General features: G+C 45.5%; 1 protein-coding gene across 2 annotated transcripts in view; it reads left to right on the top strand.

Moving 5' to 3' along the window:
* The first annotated feature begins 13,696 nt into the window (after positions 1-13,696).
* The window catches only part of a1cf (apobec1 complementation factor), a 44,319-nt gene continuing 34,535 nt past the window's right edge, over positions 13,697-23,480 (top strand). The window contains exon 1 of one of the 2 annotated variants that reach the window (XM_056296878.1): positions 13,697-13,792. The gene's annotated coding sequence lies outside the window, so the exon portion shown is untranslated. Of the gene's footprint in view, positions 13,793-16,504; positions 16,746-23,480 lie in introns of those variants that run through there. The other variant, XM_056296879.1, reaches the window with a different exon arrangement.

Raw genomic sequence — 23,480 nt, 5'->3', positions numbered from 1 at the left:
CGTCGAGAATGAATAGTGGAGTCATTGTGTTTCTCGACAGTATTGACAAGGTCAGCATAGTTGTGGAGCAAGGGCGTGGTAATCCAGGACACCTTTGTTCAGGTGGTGCTGCTGGTCAATCCGGCCATAAAGGTAATTTTGTCCAAAGTCCCTCCGTTCATTAGCAGTGACATGTTGTGGAGAGAACTGGCGAGACACGGAAAACTAATGTCACCTATAAAACTGATCAGTCTGAGCTGCGAATCTCCACTTTTAACACTTCTAGTATAGCGACAAAGGTTTCTCGTCAGGGTAGGTGTCTGCAGTCGGATGAGAGTGAAGGTGATGAAGCCAGTGATGTGGAGTCTCTGGCTGCCTCGCAGACGGGGGACTCAACAACAGACTGGATACTCTGTAGTGAGCGTTAAGAAGTTCTTGCAGGACACTAAGGGGGCCAGAAATGTAAAAGTTGACAAAGTGTCTGCTGATTTGAAACTCTTCCTTGATTCAGTGAAGATTTTTTTGAGAAGTCCTGGTGGTCTGGGGGAGAAAGCTTTCACTGAACGGGAAACTTTTCGTTTGAAAAAAATAGTTCAAAAGGTCAGAAAGCAGTTAGAGAATGATGAATAAGTTTTTCGGTTTACTCTTTCTCTGTCCACTTATATCTGTTTTGCAGCTTCTTTTCTGTATTATGGGGGCCATAAGAATAGGGAGCTTAAACTTAAATGGGGCACGGAATGGTGGGAAAAGGGCCTCTCTTTTCAAGCTGTGTGCTCTTAAAAAGTTAGATGTACTTTTTGTACAAGAGACACACAGTACCACTGATAATGAGGCTGACTGGCAGAGAGAATGGACTGGTGAGACCTTTTTAAGTCACAAAACCAGTAACAGTGGTGGATTTGGGATTCTTTTCTCCAGGAATTTTATTTCCCAGTCTGTCGCGTCTGAGGAAGTTATTAAAGGCCGCCTGTTAAAATTAACAGCAGTGTATGAACAGGTAAAAATGGTGTTTATTAATGTTGATGCTCCAGTTGTGGGAGTGGAGAGGTTAGTCTTCCTGGATGTTTTAGATGAAGTTATTGAGAATTGTACCAGTGAGGACTATTTATTCATTGGTGGAGATTTCAATTGTACTGAGGACAGCAGCCTGGGCAGGAACCATGCAGAGCCTCATGCTGCCTCTCGCAGTCGTCTGGTTCGTCTTATTGAGGCTAATGAACTGTGTGATGTGTGGAGAGGGTTTCATAACAAACAGAGACAATACACTTGGACACATGTTAAGGATAACTTGATGTCTATGGCCAGGCTTGATCATTTCTATTGCTTGAAACATCAGTTTAATGTGTTCAAAAGTTGTATCATCAGCACTGTTGGTTTTTCTGACCACTCACTAGTAAAGGTTTCTGTCTTTATAAGATGTGTGAAATCCAATAGTGCCTATGGGCATTTTAACACAGCCTAGCTAGAGGATTGAAACTGCAAGGACACTTTTGTCTGTTTTTGGAGAAACCACCAAAGTACAATATCGGATTTTGTGTCTGTACAACAGCGGTGGGATATTGGAAAAGTCCAAATAAGACAACTGTATCAACAGTACACTCAGAATGTCACACGAACCTTAATGACTTCAGTTAAAGCTCTGGAGTCTGAAGTAGAGGAACTCCAGGGCTTGGCTGAGGCCACAGGGGACCAACACCATACTGCGGCACTCGCAGCGAAAAAGTCTCGTTTGACTAACCTGCTGGGTGTTTCAGCTCAGGGCGCTTTGGTTAGGTCCCGCTTTCAACATGTAGCCCAGATGGATGCCCCGTCACACTTTTTCTTTGGCCTGGAGCATAAGAATGGGCAGAAGCGGTTCATTCACAGCCTAAGATCTGACACTGGGCAGGTGCTGACTGACCATACTGCGATTCGCAAGTGTGCTGTCAGCTTCTACAGTAACCTGTTTAGCTATGAGCATAGAGAGGAGCAGGCAGTGGCTCAGAGTTTTTAAACCGATCTCCCTCAGGTGGACCGGCAGAGCAATGTAGAGTTGGAAGCAGCTCTTTCCTCTGGTGAACTCTATGCTGCTCTGCAGAGTATGCAGAGTGGGAAAGCTCCTGGTATTGATGGTCTACCTGTTGACTTTTACAAATCTTTCTGGTCAGTGATCCGGGGGAATCTGCAGGAGGTGCTAAATGACAGTCTCGCCAGAGGGTGTCTGCCATTGAGCTGCAGGCAGGCAGTTCTCACCTTGCTGCCCAAGAAAGGTGACCCACAGTCCATTACAAACTGGAGGCCTGTGTCACTGCTTTACACTGATTATAAGCTCCTCTCAAAGGTGTTAGCAACCAGACTGAGTAAAGTGATGGGACAGGTGATTCATTGTGACCAGACCTACTGTGTACCTGGCAGGTTGATTTCAGATAACATCATTCTGATTCGAGACTTGGCTGTTTGGCCTCAACGCTGGCATCATATCCATTGATCAAGAAAAACCCTTTGATCGTGTTGAGCATGAATATCTGTGGCTCACATTGAGGGCCTTTGGTTTTGGTCCTGGCTTTATTAGAAAACTGAAGGTTCTGTATCGTGACATTTAGAGTGTGCTGAAAATTAATGGTGGTTTGAGTGCTCCTTTTGAAATGCAAAGGGGATTAAAAAAAAGGCTGCGCCGTCTTGGGCATGTTATACTCCCTAGCATTTGAGCCATTGTTACACAAACTCAGATCTGACCTTCAGGGTATAACTATCCCAGGTTGCAGTGCACCCTTAAAACTGTCAGCCTATGCGGATGATCTAGTATTTCTGGTGAACAGTCAGCAGGATATTGACATGTTGGAGAGGGACATCGTCCAGTTTGGCTTAATATCTTCGGCCAAAGTTAACTGGATCAAAAACGAGGCTGTCAGTATTGGTGGTGTACTGGAGAAAAAGCTCCATTTGCCTAGGGGGTTGAATTGGAAGGTGGGGGGGGGCTGAAATATCTAGGGGTGTTTCTGGGTGATCAGTCCGTTGTTCTTAAAAATTAGGGAACTGTTCTTGAAAAGGTCAAAGGTCGGTTGGCAAAGTGGAAGTGGATCATAACCGAGATGTCCTACAGAGGTCGAGTCCTGATCGCCAACAACTTGATATCATCAATGTTATGGCATCGCCTGTCAGTTGTTGACCCCCCACCAGGCCTGCTGTCCAAGATCCAGGCTCTTGGCGACATCTTCTGGGACAAACTGCACTGAGTGCCTCAGTGTTTGCTGTACCTACCCAGGGTTGAAGGAGGGCAGGGCCTGATCCACCTGAGCAGCAGGGGGACTACCTTCCATTTCCAGTTCCTGCAAAGGTTTCTGTACGGTCCTGTTGAGTTAGTGTGGAGGTCGCTGGCTTGCACCATTCTGAGCCAGCTAGGTGGCCTGGGACTGGACAGATCTTTGGTTTTGATGGACTTGAAACAGCTTACCATCAAGGACCTACCTGACATCTACTGTGGGCTGTTCAAGGTGTAGAGCTTGTTTAACAAAGAGAGACTAAGACAACACAGCTCTTTGTTTTGGCTGCTCAAGGAACCAATCATACATGGCTTCCGTTTCAGTGCAGTCTGTCAAGTGGGGCTAACTCTACTGAGGCGGTTCTGTGTGTCGAACGTGGTGACTCTGGGACATGTGGTTCAGTTTGCAGGCCCAGACTTGGACAATCCAGATCCTCTTGCCTCCCGCTTAGAGCTGAGATCAACTCGCGTCATCACTCTGCTGCTTACCAAATGGAGAGAAGCTCTCACAAGTGGTGAGCGGACGCTGTTGGTCCAGCATTATAATGGTTCTGTTAGACCCGATGAGAAGGATGTTTTCCCTTCAATGAACATTTCCCCAGATTTTAAGGACTGTACAGGACCTCTTTCAAAAAGTGAGAATCCCTCTGTGTTTTCTTTTCGGGGTCCAAATGGAAGGTCAGTGTACAAAATGTACGTTTAAGTTCTGCACAGGGACAAATTGAATGGTAAACCTGACACCCCATGGAGGGCTCATCTAGGTCTGAGGGACAGTGTTGGTCCTGAGTGGAGAGCGCTGTACAAACCACCATTGGTCAAAAGAGCTGCAGACCTGCAGTGGAGGGTCTTACACGGTATCGTGGCTGTTAATGCGTTTGTCTCTGTCATTAATTCTGACGTTAGCCATGATTGCCCATTTTGCTCTAATCGGGAAACTGTCTTTCATTGTTTCATGGAATGTTGTCGACTGCTGCCACGTTTTACATTGCTGGAAAATGTGTTTGGGTTGTTTGGGGAGGTCTTTTCCAAACCCATTTTCATTCTGGGCTACAGGTACTCTCAGAAAAACAAGGCCAAATGCCAGCTTCTTAATTTCGTTCTGGGGAGTGCAAAGATGGCCGTGTACCTGAGCAGAGGAAACAGACCGGAGGACGCTGGGGATGATGATGCTGTGTTTGTGTTCATAAAAATGTCAAGGGCTCGTCTGAAAGTAGATTTCTGCTACTTTAAATCGATGGATGATCTGGCAAATTTTTGCAGTGTGTGGTGTTATAAAAATGTGCTTTGCTGTGTTGTGGATGATGAGCTGATCCTGGGGGGGTGTCCTGAGATGATTTAGATTCTGTGACTCTGATGTCACTGACCATGTTGGTCTTCGTGTTGTCATTTTGTTGTCATTTTTATTAAAGTATTGTTGAAAGTCAAAGCCCCTCTCTCCCCCTCTCCCTCCCTTTATCTCCCTCAGCCTTTCCTTCTCTTTAGCTTTCATCTTCTCTTTCTCTCCCTCTCTCCTCCCTCTCTCTCTATTTCACTCTCTTTATCTCTCTCTCCGTCTCTCTCCTCCCCAGCCTGTCTTTCTTTTTATCTTTCATCCCACCTCTCTCTACCACACCCCATAATCGTGAATGTGTGGGGTGTTGCCTTAGTGTCCATGCAAGTGTGTGATAGAAAGAGGACTGTGTGTGTGTGTTGTGTGTGTGTGTGTGTGTGTTTGAAAGGGCCTATCTTTGTGTGCATGTGAGCATGAGCAAGCGACTCTCTCTCTCTCTCTCTCTCTCTCTCTCTCTCTCTCTCTCTCTCTCTCTCTCTCTCTCTCTCTCTCAGTATTTTGTCCTTATTATTCCATATTTGCCTCCCCATTCTCTAGTGATTTTTTTTAGCAGGCCCTCTGATACACGGCAACTAACTCTTCCACCTCCTCCTCTCTCCCTTCCTTTCAGACTATCACCCCATCTCTCTGACTCCCACATAAACACACACACACACACACACACACACACACACACACACACACACACACACACACACACACACACAGCAGATGGTACTGTCATGTTTAGGCATTGATGCCCCGCTCATAAGACGTAAGACTTTTATCATTTAAATATTTATAGTGCAATTTACATAACGACTCTGATTCTACAGTCAAACGTATTCATAAAATTGCACATATTCAGATGAGTTTATTAGGATTCATAAAAAGTTCTGAACAGGTTGTGTAGCTGTGAAGGGCAAAAGTGTAAAAACATAATCGACGGCAGAGTTTTTCGGGCGCACAGTGACTCGTGGGCCTGGAGAGGCTCTCGTGTTGCCTTCAAATGCAACTCGTGAGTTTGCGTTTTCGATACGGGAAGTCGAGCACACGATTTTGGGGGGTTCAGGGGGTAAAGGCTGAAACCATATGTCGACCCTCCAGACTAGCGGCCGCGGCCCTGCGTCAGTGCTAGACATCATCGATGAAGAGTTTACATCCTAAATGTGTGATGGGAATCCATTTGTCAAAAATGTTTTTTAAATAAAATAAAGTGACAGCACAACCGCCTAATCAAAAGAAGAAGAACCCAATTCTGATGTTACAGGTGCTGGGCTGAACTGGGACACACGGAGAAGTAAAAGTCACAAGTGTTTAAATGAATCCCACTCCGGTGCCCCACTTATGATCTACAGGCCACGGGGGGTAAATGCAGATCTGGTTACTGACCAAAAAAGAGTGCTCAATCTGCTACGAGGGGACCACTAAGGACTGAGCTATAAGACTTCATTCATTTAATGAAATTAAATAGGAATAGCAAGCCGGTACTAGTGCACACAAGACAGGCGCATGACCATATGTTTTGTTTTGTGCACAGTGGCACAGTGGTTAGCACGGTCGCCTCACAGCAAGAAGGTCCTGGGTTTGAGCTCCAGGGTAGTCCAACCTTGGTGGGTCATCTCGAGTCGTCCTCTGTGTGGAGTTTGCATGTTCTGCCCGTGTCTACTTGGGTTTCCTCCGGGGGCTCCGGTTTCCTCCCACAGTCCAAAGACATGTAGGTCAGGAGAATCAGCTGTACTAAATTGTCCCTAGGTATGAATGTGTGTGTGTGTGTGTGTGTGTGTGTGTGTGTGTGTGTGTGTGTGTGTGTGTGTGTGTGTGTGTGTGTGTGTGTGGGCGCTGTGATGGTGTGGCGGCCTGTCCAGGGTGTCTGTCCGCCTGCCGCCCAATGACTGCTGGAATAGGCTCCAGCAGCAGGATAAGCGGTTTAGATAATGGATGGATGGAAATGTACCTATTCATTTGCAAAACTCGCCTAGATAAAGAGAGAGCCATAGACAGAGAGAGATGCAGAGCTGAATTTTCAGGTCAATATCAAAGTCAAACAGAGAGGAGACACCATGCATACACACTGGCATGCCACCCCTTCCACCACACACACACACACACACACACACACACACACACACACACACACACACACACACACACACACACACACACACACACACACACAACATGCAACACAGGGTCTTGGGTGTGTTCATGTCTAATTGCAAGTTATGGCAGACTCCAGATTTGCCCTATTCAGTCCAGTGCATGATAAATTTCTCAACTTGCTACCTGTCCATACAGACAGAACAGTGGGCTGTGCGAACTGTGCGACCGCACAGGGCCTCGCACCTGGCCTCCAATCCTGCAGTTTTGTTTTTTTAATATATGATGTTTTTATGACTGTTCTTGACCAAACATGCTTCTAAAATTAAATTCCTGTGTGTCGGTTCCATTATGCATAGTCAAGGTCACATGAAAAATTTAACAAATTATTCAGTTGTTTTTTTTTTCTTTTTTCATTTTCGGTATTGTGTCATTACGTAGTGCGTGCTCCGTCTCACTGCGAGGAAGAAGGAGAAGCGGAAACTATGTCGGCTGCACGAGAGCGCGAGTCGTGATTTTTTTTCGTACCCGTTTTCCGGGAACTCTGCCTCTGATTGGCTAGTACTCGTTGAGAGAGCGTTCGCCTGGATTCCGGGAAGACCCGCCCCTACTCTATCTCTGATTGGCCAACCCTATCCCTAACCCCACCCTAACCCTGACAAACCTAATCAACGGAGGCAACGAGTACTAGCCAATCAGAGACAGAGTTCTCGAAAAACGGGTACGAAAAAAAATCACGCGAGCGCGACCGATTTCGTGCACACGAGTCGGGTGCCACGAAAAAAATAAAATGAAATAAAAAGAAGAAAGAATTTCATATGTCGCTGTGAGGATCGCTGTATAAATTGGCTGAGCAGGTGTCTAAAGCTAGCGGGTACATGTGACCGTAGGCTCCATGCTAAAGCCGGGTCTACCATATGGGCAACCGGGGCGTAAAAGGGCCCTCCGCAATATAGGACGCAACGCTTGACCCATTCTCTTGATAATCACCCAATCAGAACGCTGCATATTGGCATGCCCAGCGTGTTTCGGATAGGTTCTTAAGTACGACTAGCTGTGCAGTTGTTTCCATTTCACTCTGTTTCATAATGAACAGGTCATGGGCGACTGGGTTGGAGAAGAAGTTGTACAACATTTGCACAGTTTCAAAAAAATTCTGCTGCTGATTTTACTCTGGATTTCACTCTGCTAAGCACACTTGCAAGGCGGGCTCATGTGAGTAACGTAGTGACGTGACGTGTGACAGAGTAAAGCGGAAACCCACGTTTCGTTGCTCTGATTGGATGTAGCGCTTGTGGGTCCATCCAATACGCTATGAGAGTACCTTGTCATCACATAGTAACGGCCATAGCAACATGGAGACAGACAAACGATCCGATCCAGCGTTGTTTCCGGTTGGGTTCAAGGGCACCTCTGCACTTTTTCAGGGTTGAACCTGAGCTAATAAAGGAAGGTAAGCTGGCTTACCACACGGCTCACCTTATTGCTTTCGCTTTATATGGTACTGAGAGTTTCATATTTGGCAGCGTAATTGTTCGTACGAGTGATTACAACTTACAATAAATGTCAATGGCGCTAGCTAGCAAGCTAATTTATCCGAACGTGTGTCCGTTCTGTTTACGGAAATTATGTCATCACTTTAACGGCGGCGTTTGGTCTGCGCCCGTTGATAACCCCGCTTGGAAATCGAAAATGAGAGCTTCCCATCGCGTTTGAGAATTGGTCTGGCGATGCCAGGCTAACGTGGAGGCGCTGGGTTGGCTAATTGTGCTCGGTAATTTTCTTGGTCGTTCCGTGGTGGGGCTAAGGTGGGGCTAACACAATTCCTGGTTCCCTGTCGCCGCCACTGCCGGGCATGCAAGGTATCATGAGGGCTCGGAATAAGGTGGCTAGATTGGCTAACGGTCACGGTGGGTGGGCATAGAGAGCAGGTGGCTTGCATTGCACAGATTCGAGATCAGTTTTTCTTAAGCCAAGTCAAGCTTAAAGACAGTGGAATCAATGTTTACCTGACCCACTATCAGGTAGGATGTATCAGTGAGACGTGTGCGGGGAAAATTGCCAAGCAGCAGAAAATGGACGGCGTTACCCAAAAGCCCAAAGAAAGGAAGTGAAAGAAGCGACCAAAATAAAAATGTCCCGCTAGTGAGTAGGGGGGGGGGGGTTTCTTCCAAAAAAAGCTAAACAAATTGAAGAGGAGGGCATTCCGATGGAGGATGTCGAGCTAGCAAGTAGTAACCATAGCCTGGACGCGTCTACCGTCGGTTGCAGCAATGCACAGCCTCAGCTATCTAGCACTAAACCGTTAGCCCGGAAGTCTTTAGCTCCAGCACTGCCTGTGTTGGAGTCAGTTTGTCAAGTTGCTTATAGTGTAACGTGCATGGATAACTAGACACGTTAGCCCTTAGCCAATTGGATCGGATTCTTTAGTCGAGCGGTTAGCTTTGTCTCCCGTGGTGCGGAAAATAAGGGTTCGCGTCCCGGCTGCGGCAGTTTCTGTGGTTGCCCTCCGGATACGCTATATTTGCAGTTCTGTGTGAAGTTGCCTAACTCACTTAGTGAACCTTATTTTGAAACCTGCATTCAGCTGTGCTGTGTGATTACCTTAGGATGGCATTGTTGTAAGCCTATTCCTAGTCAGTCACATTATTATGTATCAGTAATAACTGGTGTGCTGTCTGCTTGGGTGGTTTTCCATGAACACAAATATTGCTGGAGTCATACACTGCCTTGGGATGATTTAATCCGTTGTTGCCTTGCCTTGTGATTTGTGAGTGAAATGGCAGTACTTGGCCTATTGAGCTGTAGAGGCATACCTGCTCAGCTGGACTGGTTATTCAGCCTTTGACCAACAGGTGTGTGATTATGGTCTGGTGGATTTGACATGCCAGCTTGACTGGAAGCTCAAAATAATTAAGTTGGGGTTTAATGGCTTGGGCATGGGGTGGGTGTGGTGTGTGCGCGTGTGTGTGTGTGGGGGGGGGGGTATGAGCTCCAGCCTTGGCTACATGTATTGACTGGTCTGAAAAATTATCTAAAATCTGAATGAAATGTAGGCTATAGGCCGGAAATATTGAATTGTAACACTGTCATACTTCAGCATGCAAAAATAAAGTGACAGCTGAGGTGACTTGATGTAAAACCAGTAGTCATAGCTGAGCCTATGTGCATGATGATGCTGTATTATTCTACTTGTTAAAAATGTATTGCACCGAAATTATGCGTGCAATACAACTAGAATAGCTGCGTGTGTGTGACTGTGATTTATGCACATGCATGTCAAGAAGAAGCCAGGCTTCGCACGTCAGGGTTGCACAGGGCCTCGCACCCCCCTTGCAACGGCCCTGCATACAGACGCTAGATTTTGTGTCTATCTCTCCATACCACTAACCTATTTCACATTCTCAGGGGTGTCCAGAGATGGTGTAGGGGTTAATACCCTCTTCCCCTGGATACACATCTAACCCTATGGCCCAGGGATCCAGTCTCTCCCCAAGAGCTTCTCTCCAGTGTCACCTCTACTCTTAGTAATCTCATGCCAAATACTGTCTCAGTAAGTACAACACAATAGGATGGATGTTTCATTACGATGAAATAAAGAAAAAACGTCTCCGGAAGTATCAGATAAAATGTTAATTACGTTTGAGATGAAATGTTGGAGGTTTTGTACCAATTATTGTTCCATGTCTCAACTCATTCAATTTGTGAGTCATTGCCTACTCAGGCTGTGTGTGTGTGCCGACGGAACTGGCAGAAGACGTCTCCAGGTCACAACGGCAGTGAAGGTGGATGAAGGCTGCAATGGGGAGGGGGGGTCCCCAATCGTCTTGGTTCTCCATGGCTGCAGGCACATCAGCCACTCCATGTAAAAAGCGCTCACGTGCAGGCGTCCTCCTATTATGTGGCTCCAGGTTCAGCCTCAACACCCACCTGAGGACCCAGAGGGAGGACGGTCATACATGACCCCAAGTGACCGCCAATGATGATGGGGTGTATGTGTGTGTGTGTGTGTGTGTGTGTGTGTGTGTGTGTGTGTGTGTGTGTGTGTGTATATATATATATATATATATATATATATATATATATATATACACTACCGTTCAAAAGTTTGGGATCACCCAAACAATTTCGTGTTTTCCATGAAAAGTCACACTTATTCACCACCATATGTTGTGAAATGAATAGAAAATAGAGTCAAGACATTGACAAGGTTAGAAATAATGATTTGTATTTGAAATAAGATTTTTTTTACATCAAACTTTGCTTTCGTCAAAGAATCCTCCATTTGCAGCAATTACAGCATTGCAGACCTTTGGCATTCTAGCTGTTAATTTGTTGAGGTAATCTGGAGAAATTGCACCCCACGCTTCCAGAAGCAGCTCCCACAAGTTGGATTGGTTGGATGGGCACTTCTTTGAGCAGATTGAGTTTCTGGAGCATCACATTTGTGGGGTCAATTAAACGCTCAAAATGGCCAGAAAAAGAGAACTTTCATCTGAAACTCGACAGTCTATTCTTGTTCTTAGAAATGAAGGCTATTCCATGCGAGAAATTGCTAAGAAATTGAAGATTTCCTACACCGGTGTGTACTACTCCCTTCAGAGGACAGCACAAACAGGCTCTAACAGGTACTATTTAATGAAGATGCCAGTTGGGGACCTGTGAGGCGTCTGTTTCTCAAACTAGAGACTCTAATGTACTTATCTTCTTGCTCAGTTGTGCAACGCGGCCTCCCACTTCTTTTTCTACTCTGGTTAGAGCCTGTTTGTGCTGTCCTCTGAAGGGAGTAGTACACACCGGTGTAGGAAATCTTCAATTTCTTAGCAATTTCTCGCATGGAATAGCCTTCATTTCTAAGAACAAGAATAGACTGTCGAGTTTCAGATGAAAGTTCTCTTTTTCTGGCCATTTTGAGCGTTTAATTGACCCCACAAATGTGATGCTCCAGAAACTCAATCTGCTCAAAGAAGTGCCCATCCAACCAATCCAACTTGTGGGAGCTGCTTCTGGAAGCGTGGGGTGCAATTTCTCCAGATTACCTCAACAAATTAACAGCTAGAATGCCAAAGGTCTGCAATGCTGTAATTGCTGCAAATGGAGGATTCTTTGACGAAAGCAAAGTTTGATGTAAAAAAAATCTTATTTCAAATACAAATCATTATTTCTAACCTTGTCAATGTCTTGACTCTATTTTCTATTCATTTCACAACATATGGTGGTGAATAAGTGTGACTTTTCATGGAAAACACGAAATTGTTTGGGTGATCCCAAACTTTTGAACGGTAGTGTATATATATACATAAAGTAAAAAATAATTTTAGAGGCACAAATTCACCAGGTAACATCCAACCCTCAGCCTAGAACCTGGTTCTGCTTCAGATATGGTGAAGATGGCCACATAGCCATGGTATGTGAGAACGCTATCAACAAAGCTGCTGTTGACCAAAAGTACAAAGAACTGAAAGCCAGGCAAAACGAATGGAGAGCAAAAAGAGGACTTCCTTTAAACTGGACCGGCTTCCAGTAGAGGGACATACTGAAGCCACAGACAAGAGATCAAAGTCCAAGATGAAATAGAAACCAAGAAAAGCCAAATGTGAACAGATAGAGTCCAGCGAAGATGAGCTCCTCAGTAGCTTCTTGGCCCAAGATGCACTGCTGTCTGACGTCACTATTGAAGGAATCCAGTGTAATTCAGTTCTTGACTCAGGCTCACAGGTGACTACCATATATATGTATACTGGTAATGATGTCAACACTTTGCCGTGTGTGTGTGTGTGTTTGTTTGTTTTGTGGGCTCCCGGTCTGAGAAACATGCCTGATGGGAACAAACTAATGTTGCAAAACTCAGATACACATTATTAATTAAACGGTAGGGCAGGGAGGGGGTCTGAATCAAACTGAGGTTCCTCCTGGTTGAGGTCCTTCTTTACAGTGCGCTGGCAGACTTAACAGGGGCCGCTTTGCAAGACAGAAAGGAGAGGGGGTGAGACACAAGAGGGACCCAAGGTGCCAAGCCGCCTTTGCCATTCATCCGTTGTCTGTGGTCGTCGCTCACTCCGCCGTCTGGTTGCCAGGGTCACTCTTCCTCCAATGCCTCTGTCACGGAATATGTTCAAAAACCCACATCTCCTTTTTCAACAAGGCGTACTCATGTTTCTCCCCTCCGCTCTACTCCCCTTTCTCCCCGCAGTCTTGGTCTTCTCGGCTTGTGTAAAGTGATTGCCTACGAGCTGCAGCTTGGTGGTCTCTCCAGGTCTGCCTGAGGTAGGCGTGGTAGTACTGGAGATCAGGACTACTCCCAGTGGCGTCCTTCTAGGTGAGACCTCACAGTGTGTGTGTGTGTGTGTGTGTGTGTGTGTGTGTGTGTGTGTGTGTGTGTGTGTGTGTGTGTGTGTGTGTGTGTGTGTGTGTGTGTGTGTGTGTGTGTGTGTGCGCGCAGTGCAGTGCAGTGCAGTAGGTGAATAGTCTTTTCGAGAGCATTCCAGTCAAAAGGGTGACTCCTGGTCAAAGGCCTCCTGGCTTATAAAGAAGCACACAAACGAGACACACACAATCATGCTTGCTGTTTGTGTTGTAGGTGGCCATCTCTCTGCCTGCATGTATGTATGTATGTATGTATGTATGTATACCACACCTCATAATCATGAATGTGTGGGGTTCCTTCTGTCTTAGTGTCCATGCAATTGTGTGATAGAAAGAAGACTATCTCTGTGTGTGTGTGTGTGTGTGTGTGTGTGTGTGTGTGTGTGTGTTTGAAAGGGCCTATCTCTTTGTGTGCATGTGAGCGTGAGCAAGCGACTCTCTCTCTCCGTCTCTCTCTCTCTCTCTCTCTCTCTCTCTCTCTCTCTCTCTCTCTCTCTCTCTCTCTCTCTTTCTCTATCTCACTCTCTCTCTCCATACACAGAGAGATAGCTGCATGTTAACCATTAACCCTCACTGGCTCGTAAAGCTAACACCAGGACAGTGAACCTTTGGAGTTTGATATGATGTGATCATACACACACATACACACACACAGAGACAAACACACGGGGACTGTGGCCCCCAGTGACACGTCAACACACACACACACACACACACACTCACACTCATACACACACCCGCAGCTCTCAGAATGACACAGCTCTGATCGGTGGGAGGTGATCTCTGAAATTGCTCAGGTAAGTTTTTGCATTTTTGCTGAGAAGTTTGGTCAAATTTCAATTCTGAACAGAAAGTGCTGCGGGGGGAGAATAGACAAAGTGTGGATGTTTTTGAGAGTTGTTGTTCGCCCGGCCCGCTCGGTCGGTCTCAGCTCGAGCCGTGACAAGAAAAGGGCTGAAAGAGAGGAAGAGTGAGGGAGGGAGGAAGAGAAGGAGGTTAAGGGTGACTTACTGACTCACCAAGGCACGGAGCGATGCCCATTAGGGAGGGTGGAGGATTGGTAAAAGATTGGTAAAGACACTTGATACTGAACAAGCCAAATTAGTGTGATGTGTGTGGACATGCCAGTTTACATCATGTCTACCAGCTCATTGGCTTTGCATTGGTGGTGGGGACCGACAACCACTTAGGTGCGAGACACAATCTCAGGGTGTAAATAAATAAATGTGCAATGCATTTTTTCCTCCATCTTCACAGTATTTCTGTCCTCTGACTTTGACCCTTGCGCTCTTTGCTGTTTGAATGCTTGTGCCATTGGCGAGCTAAATATTTTTAAGCTCATCCTACTGTGAAAGACAGCTCCAGCTTTAAGACGAGAGAGCAGACGCACATAAACAACACATCTAATCTTCCCCCCAAAGGTGCAGGGATCCTCTTCTGTTTGCATCCCTTCTTTCAACGGTGTATGGGGGGGATGTGTCTCCAGAGAAAAAGGGCTTCGTAGTCATTACAGTGTCTCTCAACACCCTCGGGTGTCTCCCAACACTGGTCGGCCGGTGTTCTCCATAACCTTCCAAGCGGGTTCAAAGCCAAATGTCCCTGAGCAGAACAATTATCTTCTGCAAATACACGTTGAGTTGAAGCTGTCGCCGTACCTGTGGTTGTAGTTCGAAGTTATCAGATATTAGGAGCGGTGTCAGATGGTGTACTTTGGCCAGGCTGCTCGTGGGAAGGCCCTGGCACATGCAACCCCGAGTTTCACACTCGCCAGATAGATAACCGACCTTAAAAATTAGATGATATAGTCTTACATCTGTATGAGGAGCCGTTTAGGAGAAGATGTACCTTTGCAACTGCAGCTGAGACCCAGCAGTACTAAAATCTGGCATGAACGTTTAAATTATTAAATGTTTCATGGAGCCCCATTTAGGATTTTAGCCCATTAGTGAAGTATAGATTAGGTAAGATTAAATATTGATTAGGGTCCATAGGGTTAGTGGTTTTGTCAGGAAGGGCAGGCAACGTAAAATTTTGCCAAATCATTATGCGGATTGACAAGACTATATCAGATCAGTCGAGGCTCACTGTCGAATCGGTCAAGGCCCGGGTTAACAACGGCCGCCATTGGTGCTGTGCCCTCACAGGGTACTGATGGAAACTATAAAATCCGCTGTGGCGACTCCTGAGAAACGGGGAATATGCTAAAAGGAGAAGAAGGAGGAGTGAACTATTGATTATTGTGTCTCAGTGAGTGGATGTGTCAAACTGTTAGCTCATTGATTATCGAGGTTATTGAGGTTAGATTACGATAAATATAGCAGTGAGCAACCGGTGCAGCTGAAATGTGTTCAGATATGAGGGTCTTGTTTATTTTGCATGAGTTAAGTTAATCTCTTAGTACCATTGTGCTTCCATAGGTTTTTTTAGACTTCTTCTTCTTTCGGCTTGTTCCCTGTTTCCCAGGGGTCGCCACAGCGGATTTGATAGTTTCCATCGGTACCCTGTGAGGGCACAGCACCGATGGCGGTCGTTGTTAACACAGGCCTTGACCGATCCGGTAAGGTCTTGTTAATCCACATAATGATTTGGTAAAATTGCCCTTCCTGACACAACCACTAACCCTATGGAAGGGGGCACAGGTAAAGCACTGGATGCCATCCCAGTATTCATGGGCTTGCATCCATGTCTGTCGCCATAGGTTTCTTAGACTACAGGCTTAAGTAATAACAGATCCTAACCAGTTCACCCTTATAGACTTACTGCAGAGCTAAAGGAGCCCTGTATCTTGTCCCTGCACTGATACAGTCTCTGTCTCATTGATGTATTATGGATTTTGTGACCTTTCAGTAATACGACATCCATATCCTTGTCTCACTGACTGATTCATTGTGAGGAATTCAAAGCGTCCTTACAGTATAACTGCACGTTGAGGAGCAAAGAAGCAAAATTATCAACAAATTTGCAGCGATGTGTCTCGGGCTGGCACCGGACCCCTCTGGTTCCTCAACAAGGTGGATTATCTCTTTTTTTACATGGATACCCTGGCTTGCTGAATGTTATCATGGCAGTAAATAATACCTGAAACAAACAAACCAATGGAAGAAAACTACATAAAAAGGGGGCAAGGGGCTCTATGTGCACGTGACTGAGCGAGCAAACAGGACTGCCACTTCCCTGTGTAAAACAGTAGTCTACTATGTTTTTTACAACTGATTTTAATATCACACCTAGAATTTTCATATCATTACCATGAAAGCAATTATTAGTTCAAGTATGGTAATTGCATAGAAATATAACAGCGAGGGCCGTCTGCATAACTGTTGCACAACGGTGAGTCACACTTAAACGACGGTGATGAGAGTTGCAGCCCAATACCCGGTCAGATATCCCGGCCTGTTAGTAGGAGTGTACTGCAGTGCTGTGATGGCAGGGCTGAGCTAATTCAATCAAGTTGCGGCGGTTCGGCGCACGTTGCCGGTGACATGGGAGATAAGAAGGACGTAGTCAAGGAGAACAGAGATAGATTAGATAAACTGGGAAGACACAGAGATGACTAGATGGATAGAGGGAAAGAAGGGGTGAGATAAGGAGAGAAAAGAAGGTGTGAATGAGCAATAAAGATATTTGTAGGACAAGTCATTAGGAATTAACTATAAAGTGAGATGATGAGAGAGAAAGAGAGAGTAAAGGTGAAGGAAAAATGGGTTTGAGTGAACCAGATCGAGATGCCCTGGTAGCAGCTGTTCACTGGTAAGGATGTCATCACTTTGACTTGTGTAGTGTGTGTGTGTGTGTGTGTATGTGTGTGTGTGTGTGTGTGTGTGTGTCTGCTGGAGAGCAGTAATGGTGGGACAATTTTTGGGGGAAACAAAGGACTTGCTTTGCTGTTGTGCTTCATTGTGTTTCTAAGGTCACACCAGGAATTAGCGTAGACTTATTTGTCTCACATTTATGTCAAAAATCATAAGCCACTGTGGAGCAAAGGCGATAAATTTGGGCTGCAAGTCCTTTGCTTCTGCAGCTATTTCCCAACCCCAACATGGCTAGGCAGGGTGGGAACAAGGAACATAATCTCCGTCCATGGCAGTTAGCTGACACACTTATCTAGAGCAAATTAAAGCTACATTCCTGAAGATGTGCTTGCAAACAATTTTACCTTTTGATGCATTTCTATCAATGGCGTATTTAAGATAACAGCTAATCTCCAAATAGCCACATCACAAACGCTTTCGCAGTAGTTAAAGAGCAAGTAATCACTCATCTTCAGCCTGTCTCCGTCTACTCCATAAAGGATATAAAGGGGTGTAGGTGTAGAGGACAGTGATGGAGGTGACCATGTATAAAGGATATAAAGAGGTGTAGGTGTAGAGGACAATGATGGAGGTGTCCATGTTTAAAGGATATAAAGAGGTGTAGGTGTAGAGGACAATGATGGAGGTGTCCATGTATAAAGGATATAAAGAGGTGTAGATGTAGAGAACAGTGATGGAGGTGTCCATGTATAAAGGATATAAAGAGGTGTAGATGTAGAGGACAGTGATGGAGGTGTCCATGTATAAAGGATATAAAGGGGTGTGGATGTAGAGGACAGTGATGGAGGTGTGCATGTATTAAGGATATAAAGGGGTGTAGATGTAGAGGACAGTGATGGAGGTGTCCCATCTATAAAGGATATAAAGGGGTGTAGATGTAGAGGACAGTGATGGAGGTGTCCATGTATAAAGGATATAAAGAGGTGTAGATGTAGAGGACAGTGATGGAGGTGTCCATGTACATATAAAGGATATAAAGGTGTGTAGATGTAGAGGACAGTGATGGATGTGTAAATGTGTAAAGGATATAAAGGGGGTGGAGATACTCCAGTTAGACCTGGACTAGACCGACCTACAAACAGAAGCCCGTTTCACTGAAACGTGGTATGTTGGCTGCCATTCAGCTGACGTGAAATGTATTCATGCAGTGTTTATGTTATGTCAACGGCATCTTTATTATATACTCTTTTTAAAAGAAAAAGTTTTGAAAGAACGAACTGAGACCCTCACAATTCCATATCTTTGACGCAAACCAGGTTTAATTTTATTTTTTTAACCTGAACTTCTCCGGTAAAGGTCGGGATGGCTCTGAAGTGCTCTACTTTTCCACAGCTCTACTTCATATTCATGTGTTTACATATGGGTGTGATTTAAAAGCTGCAGTGTCGTGGCCTCAAACTGGTAACCCTTCAGCCACAAGTCCACTTCTTAAGCCTCTTTCACTTTCTCCTCCCAGAGGACACATCGACTGTGATATCCGAGGAAGTTGTCTTGCAGTAAAACATTTCTATGTTCATGCCAAATTGGCCCATGAAGGGAAAATAACAAACCATAATTTCTTATTTGCCACAGAGCAAAGCATAACCCTGGAACCAAACTTGTTATTCCTGCAGAGAGCTCTTCATTCAGAGCTGCATTTTCCCAGTAGTAAGGATTCATTTGACTCTTTGTCCTTATGTAATCACCATTTGAGTCGTATTTCCCAGTGTGCCTTGTCATAGGCGAGTTAATAAGAACACACCAATAAGGACAGACTTGATACTCTTATCTCACTCTGGAAAACCTCAGGGGTACAAAAGTAATTTGGCAGACAGCAAACTCTGGTAGATGATTCCCTCTTCAGCCGGAGCTTTGAAGCTGCTGTTTGCGCGGTCGTATTTTGTATTCGAACCAAGGGTCATGATGGCTTAGCTACAGCCTCCCAGTTCACTATGACATTCACTTTCAGTGAGCACCTCCGACAGTCCGAAACAAGACAATCAAGTACCGTTAGGGAAATGAAGATGTTTATTCAATCATCCGTAGGAGTGAAGTAACCACAAGACACGTTAGGACTGATAGCACTTGAAATAAACAGACCCGGTGAATACAGGTGACCACCTAAAACCCTTTATTGATTCCACTGGTAAAGTTCATTGTGGTCATGAAGAGGTGATGTGACTGTAGATGAGGATGATGCGTAAAGACAGATTTTCAAACACTCAGTTATAAATGTGGATGGTGCAAAGGTGGAGGGGTTCATCTCAATTGATAAGTCTGATCTTGTGCACATTTAGCAAATATGCTAGCGATACGGAGATGTGCTAAAGCCAGTGGCTGGTTGACCGACTGAATGGCCTTCAGACTGACAGTCAGTCAGTCGACTGTGTGTTTTAGCCTCGGTCAACACAGGGGTAGGACAAACCGCTGATCACCCTGTGATAACACACACATGGACACACACGCGCATGCACACACACACACACACAGTTCAGTAATCATGTTTATGCAAACTGTATCTAGGCAGTCCTGAAGAGAGCACGAGGGGGAGGGGGAGGACTTGCAGGAGAAAGTAAATGAAGAGGGCGAGAGAGAGAAAGAAAAACAGAGAAATACAGGAAAAAGGGCAAAACAAGCTGTGTACATGATTATGAGAAAGAGATAAAGAACAGAAAAGGGGAGGGAGGGAGGCAGAGAGGGGAGATAAGCCTTGGGAGAGGGAGAGATAGTGTCCACGGAGCAGTATCATAGTCCACCCATGTCATTTACCTCTGCTTGTTTCCCTTGTATTCATAAAAGCACCAAACAGTCTTGGAGAAAAGGAGATAAAACATATCCAACCACTATCATCAAGTCCTCTTTAATTGAAAAAGAGATGGGTGCCAGACCAAAACAAAGACAGATAGATGCTGATGAGCGGAAACAAAAACAGCTCAGAGCTGTCGTTACTGGTCTGAATGTAACATCTGTCAGATGGAGGCGTTAACAGGGTCTCTGTCTGACCGGCAATGAAGGCCTGATCATTTCATTTTGATTTGCTGTGCTAAACAGTGGTTAACATGGAAAGAGGCCACTGCCCGAACAGTTCTTGGAGAGCTTTGCTACTTTAGGACTCCTACCGTTCTGACTCATAGCCAAACACTACTGTGTACACGTGTTTTCAAACTTTTGGGGCTGGTGAACTCCTGAAAATAGGACATGAACCGTGGAGTCCACAGGGCATTGTGGGTCAGCGGATGAAAAAAATGCAAAATCTCTTACCATGGGTGTAAGCTTGTGAAGCGACAGATACACAAGCTACCAGGGCAAAAAAGTAAGGTCCCTATCCTCAGACTTGAAATCCCTCACATAACTTCTCCTTAAGAGAACTTGTTGAATTGGTCCATTCGGGGTGTGAAATGTGCCGCAACTTTCAGGGAAACTCACTTGCTTCAGAAAGAACTAACAATGAGTCACTGGTAATAAAACATCCCTGATGCAACCCTAAATATACTTGCTCTATATCAGCAGATCTGTGCCTCAGGGACAAATATCAAAACGAGATACAACATGGCCATATAGCATGGAGCACATCCATCTCCTAGCATAAACAACTAGGTCAAATGTACTGGCCACGCAGCAATACGGAAATTCATCTCTAACGGTACTAATGTGGTAGTAATGCGGACATTGTACCGGACCGTTATGGTGAAGAGGGAGCTGAGCCAGAAGGGAAAGCTCTCAATTTACAATCAGTCTTCATTCCAACGGTCATGGGCTCTGGCTAGTGACCGAAAGGGTGAGATCGCAGATACAAGCGGCTGAAATGAGTTTCCTCTGTAGGGTGTCTGGGCTCAGCCTTAGAGATAGGGTGAGGAGCTCGGACATCCAGAGGGAGCTCAGAGTAGAGCCGCTGCTCCTTCGTGTCGAAAGGAGCCAGCTGAGGTGGTTCAGGCATCTGATTAGGATGCCTCCTGGGCACCTTACTTTGGAGGTTTTCCAGGCACATCCAACTGGGAGGAGACGCCTGGGTAGACCCAGAACTTGCTGGAGGGACTACATGTCCAATCTGGCCTGGGAACATCTTGGGATCCCCCAGGAGGAGCTGGAGGGTGTTGCTGGGGAGAGGGACATCTGGAATGCCCTACTTAGCTTGCTGCCACCGCGACCCGACCCCGGAGAAGCGGCTGATGATGAGATTGGATTAGATCTCTAATGGTCAGTTTGCTATTGTGCCACCACCGTTGTATGGTGGGAAGCAGGAAAGTCGCGTCTTGATCCTCATGGTGAATGAGAGATGAGTCACCCCAATTAAACTCACAAGTTTTGAATTCAAGAATGCACACACAACTTAAGTCTATTGCTACCAAAGACAATATAGAAATGCAAAACTGTGGCAAATACAATTTGGTAGCTGATATCTTAGAGAGACCACCTAAAATGTCCCAAATGCTGTTTCCATGGCAGCTCCTGTCTTTCTGAGAGGAGTCGAGCTCACTGTGGATACCCCGTAGTGTCCATTCACATACAGTAGCCTGTCAGGCGGGCTCCTTGTGTTCTCTGCAAGGGACAGATAACCTCACGTCAACATTTGGCATGATGTCGCTGAGCTGTCGGATCACTGATCCAGTCGGATTCACGTTAGAAAAGCGGTCAGGGTCAGGATCGGGGTTGGCTCTAGTCTGATCTGAGAACATCTCTCGCTTTCAGACTTGAATGCCCCGAATAGCATGTCACACACACACACACACACACACACACACACACACACACACACACACACACACACACACATCTATTTGTGGGCAACACACACATATGCGTCATGTTTTGGCTCACCATAATGTCAAATTGTTTTGGGTTTTTTATGTACTTTATCATCCCTCATGGGAAAAATGTTCTTTCCACCTCTTGTCGCAGTGCAGCGTTCCTGGGGCATGTGGAAGTTACCTGTCTTGCTCTGGGACACTCACAGATTGCAAACCACTAGACCAGCAACATGTGAAAATGGTCACACACTATATTGCGTTACACCATATCAGCTAAATATCACAAGGTGGACACATTTAAGGCCGTCTTCAGCAAAAGAAACAAGCTACCCGTGAATGCACCTGCAAAGTAAGGTACAGTCGAGAGGGAAGTGTGTGGAAAATGAGCACAGAAGAACCAATTCTGATTTCCTAGGGAACGTTGTTCGTTCAGATTAACACTCCTGAGCGGGAAAATGTGCACAAACATCGAAGGAAAAGCAAAATAAAGCTGTGCGATACTTAAACGCTCAGGGCAAGGGAGTCAAGTATATCAACTATAGAAGGGTGTTCCCTCCAGTTGTGTTGTCTGGGCTGATAAATGAATTTGTAATCTGTACAGGATATCCCCCCCCCCCCCGTAGACTCCATGATGTGAAACGGTTCCCCCCTGCTGGTATTTATGGCAGTCTATCTCCCCTATTGGGAACCTTTTGCCCCTCCCCACATCCATCACTAGTGTAAAATGAGATGTGTGCCGCAGTCGGGGGGACCCGGATCATGCACGGGGATGCGGCCGTTTGCACGCTCTCGTCTCCGTCCCTTGTCTCCGATAATGATATTCCGCCGGGGTCGTCACCTTCCCGTCTCCATTGTGTGACCAGCGTCCCGAGATCCTCCATGTCACTGAGAGTGTGTCCACACACACCACCCGAGAGCGAGAAATTATTATTTACTATCTGGGGTTAAAAGGCAAAAAGAAAGAAAAAGAGAGAGCGGTTGAATGAGAAAGAAAAAATTAGAGTGAAAATAGACGAGAGATCGGAAAACGGTTGAGGCAGAAACAGAGGGAAAAGTGAAAACCAGCAGAATGACCTTCCAATGAGCAGAAGTAAGGAGGCTGACTAGAAATACCTGTCAAGGCCATCTTTACATAAATCTTCAAGTGTGTGTGTGTGTGTGTGTGTGTGTGTGTGTGTGTGTGTGTGTGTGTGTCTGTGTGTGTGTGTGTCTGTGTGTGTCTGTGTGTGTATTTTGAAGTGGTCATCATCTCACATGACCTCTATCCCAACAGTCCCTGCCTGCCTCTTTTCAGACTTGTACCTTAATCTGTCTTTACGTACATCTATCTTGCTTTCCTCCTCCTTTCTCTCTCTCTCTTGCTCTCTCTCTCTCTCTTTTTATTTTTTATTCAGCAAGGTAGGGGAGAGTTTATTCAGCAAGATAGGTGTGAGGTTTTCTCCAAGCACATGTTCACTCTGGGGTTTAAGTTTAAACAAACTGTAAAAGAAAAATGTCGACTAATGAATTTCATCCTGGGACAAGCAGAAATGGCCATATGTGTCAGCAGAAAGAGGCAGATGGACAGCTCAGTAGACACTGATGTAAAGCTGCTGTTCACTAGGATGGTAAAGGCCAGGATGATGATCGACTTCAGTTATTACAGAGAAATGAAAGATGCCCAGCAGCTCAGTGTTGTCTGGGCTCATGGGGATGTGTTGTGCTCAGTAAAACACAACCGATGTCATTCACTTTTATTTTTAAATATTTATTTATTTGCTTGTGGTTTGAATGTGATTGTATTTTTTGAAATAAAAGTTACTTTTTAAAAATCAAAATCAAATTTCTCTCTCTCTCTTGCTCTCTCTCTCTCACACACACTCTCGCTTGCTGTCTCTCTCTGTCTTTCTCTCTTGTCTCTCTGTCTCTGTCTCTCTCTCTCTCACACTCTCGCTTGCTGTCTCTCT

Source organism: Lampris incognitus, chromosome 17 (assembly GCF_029633865.1).
Source record: "Lampris incognitus isolate fLamInc1 chromosome 17, fLamInc1.hap2, whole genome shotgun sequence".
NCBI classification, from domain to species: Eukaryota; Metazoa; Chordata; class Actinopteri; order Lampriformes; family Lampridae; genus Lampris; species Lampris incognitus.
The sequence above is the reverse complement of the archived record's forward strand: the minus strand, read 5'-3'. Positions and strand labels throughout refer to the sequence as shown.